A 6984-nucleotide genomic window follows, 5' to 3' on the forward strand; every position below is an offset into this window, starting at 1 on the left:
ATATTACTCCATGGTCCCAGTTCTCGTCTGTCAATTTGTCATACTATGGTGACTATAGTGCCTTATATGCTGTTGTGATGCTGGAAGCTATGTCGCCAGTATTTCAAATACTGGCAGTACTGTCTATGGTGTACAGGTTTCAGTGGTATTTCCAGGATAAGACAGACTGGGAAGAATGACCTGGAATGAAAACCTTATGAATAGCAGTAGAAAACTTCTGATATAGTGCCAGAAGATGAGTCCTTCTGGTTGGAAGGCACTAATACGACTGGGAAAGAGCTGCCTCTTAAACACAAATGGAGTAAAGCTTTTGAGACCTTCAGTTCCTGAGGCAGCAGACTTAAAATGAGAAGAAATAGCTGTAAACATCTATTAGTAATCAGAATGTGGAATGAATGAAGTATAAATCTAGAAAAAAAATGGCAGTAATCAAAAGTTAAATAGAATGCATAACAATGGATATTCTAGGCATTAGTGAGCTGAAATGGACGGGTATTGGTCATTCTGTATTGAATAAAAATGGTCTAAAATAGTGAGTCCATCATTAGACTGTCAGTTTTCCATACTATGGTGGCATCTGTGTTGCTATCATACTGGAAGCTTGTATTTTAAATACAAGCAGGGTCACCCATGATGGACAGACTTCAGCAGAGCTTCTAGACTAAGAAACACCAGGAAGAAATAGATGTGAGCCACTTATGAAGGGTTAACCATTGAAAACTTTATAAATAGCATTGAAGCATTGTCTAATGTGGTGTTGGTTACGTGCCATGGAGTCGGTTCTGACTCATAGCGACCCTGTAAAGAGTTTCTGAGGCTGTAAATATTTATGGGAACAGAAAGATTTTTCTCCCACAGAACAGCTGGTAGTTTTGAACTGCTAACCTTGAGGTTCTCAGCCCAATTCATAACCACTATTCTACCAGAGCTCCTTATTGTCTAATGTAGTGTCCGAAGAAGACCCTCTCAGGTTGGAAGGAACTCAAATGAAGTATTTTGTCTTAAATTCGGCAAAAAGAATTGACCTTAATGACTTGGATAAAGCAAAGCTTTTAGAGCCTTCATTTGCTGATGAAGTACAATTCAAAATGAAAACAGCTGCAAATATCCATTAATAATCAGAACATGGAATGTACAAAGTATGAGATTAGGAAAACTAGAAGTCATCAAAACTGAAATAGAACACATAGGATTCATATTCTAGGCATTAGTTAACTGAAATGGAGGTATTGGTCATTTTGAATCAGACAATCATTAAGGTTCACTATGCCAAGAATGACAAATTGAGGAGTAATGGACAGCATTGCATTCATTGTCAAAAGGACCCTCTCAAGATCTATCTTGAAGTACAATGCTGTCTGTGATAGGATGGTATCCAAATGCCTAGAAGTTAATACCAGCATCATTCAAGTTTATGCACCAGCAACATTCACGTTTATGCACCAACCATTAAAGCCAGTGATGATGAAATTGAAGAATTCTACCAACTTCTTCAGTCTGAAATTAATCAATAACTACTCAGTGATAATTATTAGTGATACGAATGTAAAAGCTGGAAACAAAGAGGAAGGATCACTAGTTAGAATATATGATCTCATGGATAGAAACAATGCTGGAGATTAAATGGCAGATTTTTGTGAGATTAATGATTAATTCATTGCAATTTTTTTTTAACAACATAAAGTGGACCTCACTGATGGAATGCACAGACATCAACTGTAATGTTGTAATATAATGACTACATCTGTGGAAAGACATGATGAAGAAGCTAAACATCATTAGCCAAAACACCAAGAGCCAATTTTGGAACACATGATCAATTGCTTATATGAAAATTCAAGCTGAAGCAGAAGAAAATTAAAAGAAGTCCACAAGATCTGAAAATATGACCTTGAATATATCTCACCTGAATTTAGAGACTATGTCAAAAACAGATTTGATGCATTAGACAATGATGACCAAAGACCAGAAGAGATGTAGGGTGACATCAAGAACACCATACAGGAAAAAGCCAAAAGGTCATCAAAGAGACGGAGCAGCTGGGGACTCTAGACTCAAGAATAGAGAAGGGCTGTGTGCTGGTGGTGAGGGGGCTGGCATGCAGAGTATACCCTTTGGTTGTTTGAATGGTTATATATTCCTGAATGCTTTGGTGTACATAAAATTTTAAAATTAAAAAAAAAGAGGGATTGGAAGCAAATGCTGTTGAATGATGATGCATGGAGAGGATTGAAATCATTGCAATGAAATGAAATACGACAATAGGATGAATGTAAAGCTGATGCTTTCCCTTGTAAACTATCACTCAATTCACAATAAAAACTTATTTTAAAAAAGACAAGAAAGAAAGAAAAGACCAAAGTGGATGTCAGAAGAAAGTATGAAATTTGCTTTCTAGCATAGAGATGCTAAAGTGAATGGAAGAAATAAGGAACAGTTATACTGTAAGCTTTTTTTTTCTAAACTGAAATACCACCCAAATATCTATATTGTTAAATGCCATGGAGTCGATTGACACATAGTGAGCCAGTATAGGTTTTCCAAGAAGCAGCTGGTGGGTCTGAACTGCCAACCTTCTGGTTCGCAGTCTAGTGCTGATCCTACAGTGCCACACCAGGAGTCCAACCTTGAGTATATATCGCACCTGCATTTAGAGACATCTCAGGAATAGATTTGATGCACTGAACACTAATGACTAAAGACCAGAACAGTTGTGGGATTATGTCTAGGACATAATATGTAAAGCAAGCAGAAGGTCATTATAATGCAGGAAAGAAAGAAAAGATCAAAATGGATGTCTGAAGAACTTTGAAACTTGCTCTTGAATGTAGAGTACCGAAAATGCATGGTAGAATGAATAGAAAATTTCAAAGGAAAGCTCAAGTAGACAGTATTATAAGGAAATGTGCAAATACATGGCGTCAGAAAATCAAAAGGGAAGGACATGCTCAGCATTTCTCAAGCTAAAAGAACCTGTCCAAATGAATGGAAGAGATTCATATCCATGCATATGCCCAGGAAAGGTCCTATAATAGAATGCAAAAATTAACAAGCAATCTCATTAATATTACATACAAGTAAAACTTTGCTGGAAATAATTAAAAACTGGTTGTAGCAATGTGAGTGTATTGATAGCTGACAGAATTTCAAGCCAGTTTTGCTTGGGGTCAACCAAGAATCATTGTTCTAGCATTTATCTCAGTAAGTGTTACTTTGTATTGTTATTTATTCCCACTCAAGTATGCCCTAGTTCAAGAAGATCAAAAGCTGCTTGAAGTAGGATATGGGATTTATAATCCTCTGTATTCATAGCCCAAGTACAATATTTCATCCATAACAGAGACTCAAATATATGTTAACAATGAGGAGAGGTCTTTCTTCTTTATTATTTCCACTAGGGGCCAAGTGCTATTCAAGAAAATGAGTATCAATGATGAAAGTTAAATAACCCATCCTCAAGAAACTCATAGTCTAAGAGAAGGAAAAGTAAATATGTAATAGTGAAAATAATGCTAAGATAGAGAGGAGAATAAATGGGGAAAGGAGCACCAATTAGGGATTCATGAAAAGCAGTGTTCTCAAATGTCTATGCTTGGTGGGAAGGGGAGGTGTGTTAGGAGATTAAATAGGTGACATGGAAAGCTTTCTAAAGTGAATTATGCTTGAGCTGAATCCTACAACCGAACAAAATGATTTAAAAGGAGCATGGTTGAGGGAGTTCTGGCTCCAGGCTGCAGCAAGGGGAGCAAGGTAGGGAAAGCTCTGGTAAGAAGGGATGGGGATCTCACGAAGGAAACTTTCATATAGCAAACCCACAGCCTTCGAACTATCATAAGACCTAGTGCTTCAATCTCCCAAACTCACATTTTTGAAAAATCACACTACTGAAGAAATTATGGGCATCTTAAAACTCTCGCCCGCGGACCACTGGAAGTTCCAGCAACTACTCCGCCACTGCAGAGTTTAGAGGTCAGGGCTAAAGCCAGCCCATTCAGAAAGCAGCGTTTCCAGCAAAAAAAAAAAAAACTAAACAAACAAAACCAAAAGAAGCGACACAACTCCCCCCTCAAAACCTCCCTGCCCCAGCTTAAGATCTCAGTGCGGCCATCAGGCAAGACAGTTTACCCATGGCACAGAGAGGAGAGAGGCGGTGACTTTTTGACGTCATCTGCCGCCGCCACAAATCTGAAGCCACCCTCCCCTACTTCCAGGGAGCAGTGTGGATCTTCCAGCTATTGTTCTGGTGGGACATGTAACCTCTCTCCCAGGGAACAGATTAAAATCTCCAGCTATCAATCTGGCAACCCATGGCTGGGTGGCTACCTGAGTTCACTGGGCAGGACAAACTCAAGGCAATCTATAAAATCCCAACAGAGCAGGTCTAAACCATCCCAAGATTGGCACTGAGCACATGCAGATAACTGATAATCAGAGACAAAAATAGCGGTCAATCTTTCTCCCATTAGCTCCCCAATATATATCTGCCCACATATATGGTAGTGGCTAGAGGAGAGGCCTGAAAGAGGGGTCACCCCCACCTCTGAAGGAGGCTTCTATTTGCACACACACTGATGGTGTAGCACAGAAAAGTTGACCAAAGCCTCATCTCTGCTCCAAGGTGGTGATTTTGGCCTCTGCATTTAAATTACTTCTGCTTTTAGTCCTTTTGATCACACATCTTTCCTGGAGGTGGGAGCTTTTCCTCCCTACCTCACCTAAGAAGAAGCAGCAATTGTGGCCATATAGCCAAGCTATAAGCATACACCATAATACTCCACCACTTAGACAAGACCTAACAACACCTGCTATGCATTACAGACAATAAGGGAAGCCTATCTCCAGATAATATTAATAATAATTATAATAATAATAACCATGACCAATAAGAAGCAATTAACATTATCAAAACACGTCCTAAAACAGAAGAGAGCAGCTGATGCAAAGGAGCTGGAGACAGACAAAGACTTTATAAAGGAGGAGGAGCGGGTTCTGGATATGCCTGGGAGATAATTCAGAAGAATGATATGGAAACAAATTCAAATACTCTGAAAAGGGGTCGAGGAAAATAAGGAAGAAGTAAGGAGAATACTGCAGGAACAATCAAATAGGATTGACACAGTATTGGAAACAATTCAAAACCTGCAAAAAGATGTCCAAGTGATCAACAATAAGATATCAGAAATGGACAATAAGCTGAAAAGGGAAAGGAGCAGACTAGAAGAGATGGAAGCCAAAACTAGCGATCTATAAGACAAATCTCTCAATACTGCCAAGATAGAAGAGCAAGCAGCTAAAAGGATAAAACAATCTGAAGAGAGTCAAAGATTCCTGCTGGATAACATGAAGAAGAATAATGTAAGAATTATTGGCATTCTGGAACAAGAAGAATCAACGAAGTCTACAGAGAAGACAGTTGAAGAGCTTCTGGAAGAAAATTTCCCTAAGATCTTGAAAGATGAGAAGATAAACATTCAAGAAGCCCAACGTACCCCAGTAAGGATAGACCCCAAAAGAAAGTCTCCAAGACATATGATAATCAAGCTCTGCAAAATCAAAGACAAGGAAAGAATACTAAACGTGGCCAGAGAAAAGAGAAATATAAACTATAAAGGCAAGCAAATTAGCACAATACACATTCTTCTCCAGTGTGCTGGGAACATTTTCTAGAATTGACCATGTGTAAGGTTACAAAGCAAGCCTCCATAAATTCACAACCATCAAAATTCTACAGAGCATCTTTTCAGACCACAACGTTATAAAATTAGAAATCAACAATAAGAAGACCAAAACAATAAAGTCGAATACATGGAAACTGAACAACAACCTGCTGAAAAGCGACTGGGTAAAAGAAGAAATTAAACGTGAATTCATAAAGTTCCTAGAAACAAACGACAATGAAAACACAACATACCAAAATTTTGGGGCCATGGTGAAAGCAGTCCTGAGAGGTCAATTTATTGCAATAAAGGCACACATCCAAAAAGAGGAAAGAGCCAAAATCAACACATTAACACGTCACCTTCAACAACTAGAAGCAGACCAGCAGAGGGAACCTACAGTCACCAAAAGAAGGGAAATAATAAAGATAAAAGCAGAAATAAATGAGATGGAAAACTGAAAAACTATAAAAAGAATCAACAGGACAAGAAGCTGATTCTTTGAAAGGATTAATAAAATTGACAAACCATTGGCAAAACTAAGTAAAGAAAAGAGGGAGAGGACACAAATTAATCGCATTAGAAACCACATAGGGGAAGTCACCACAGAACGAAACGAAATCAAAAAGATAATAACAGAATACTACGAAGAGCTGTACTCCAACAAATTTGAAAATTTGGATGAGATGGATACATTTCTAGAAAAACACGACCTACCTAAACTTACTCAGACTGAAGTAGAAAATTTGAACAAACCCAAAACAAAAGAAGAAATTGACCAGTTCATCAAGAAACTCCCGACCAACAAAAGCGTAGGCCCAGATGGCTTCACGGGTGAGTTCTACCAAACATTCACAAAAGAACTGTTACGAATTCTACTCAAATTCTTCCAGAACATGGAAGAGGATGGAAAACTCCCTAATACTTTTTATGAAGCAAGTATAACCCTCATACCAAAACCAGGGAAGGACATCACTAAGAAAGAAAATTATAGACCAATATGCCTCATGAACAAAGACGCAAAAATTCTCAACAAAATCCTAGCCAACAGAATCCAACAGCACATGAAAAAAATAATACATCAAGACCAAGTGGGCTTCATAAAAGGGATGAAAGGATGGTTCAACATCAGGAAATCGATCAGCGTAATCCATCATATCAATAAGAAAAAGGAAAAGAACCACATGATCATATGGATTGACACAGAAAAAGCATTTGACAAAATCCAACGTCCATTTCTGATAAAAACACTCAACAAAATGGGAATTGAAGGTAAATTCCTCAACACAATCAAGACCATATATTCAAAGCCAAGAGCCTACATCAC

Source organism: Chrysochloris asiatica, unplaced genomic scaffold (genome assembly GCF_000296735.1).
Source record: "Chrysochloris asiatica unplaced genomic scaffold, ChrAsi1.0 scaffold00201, whole genome shotgun sequence".
NCBI classification, from domain to species: domain Eukaryota; kingdom Metazoa; phylum Chordata; class Mammalia; order Afrosoricida; family Chrysochloridae; genus Chrysochloris; species Chrysochloris asiatica.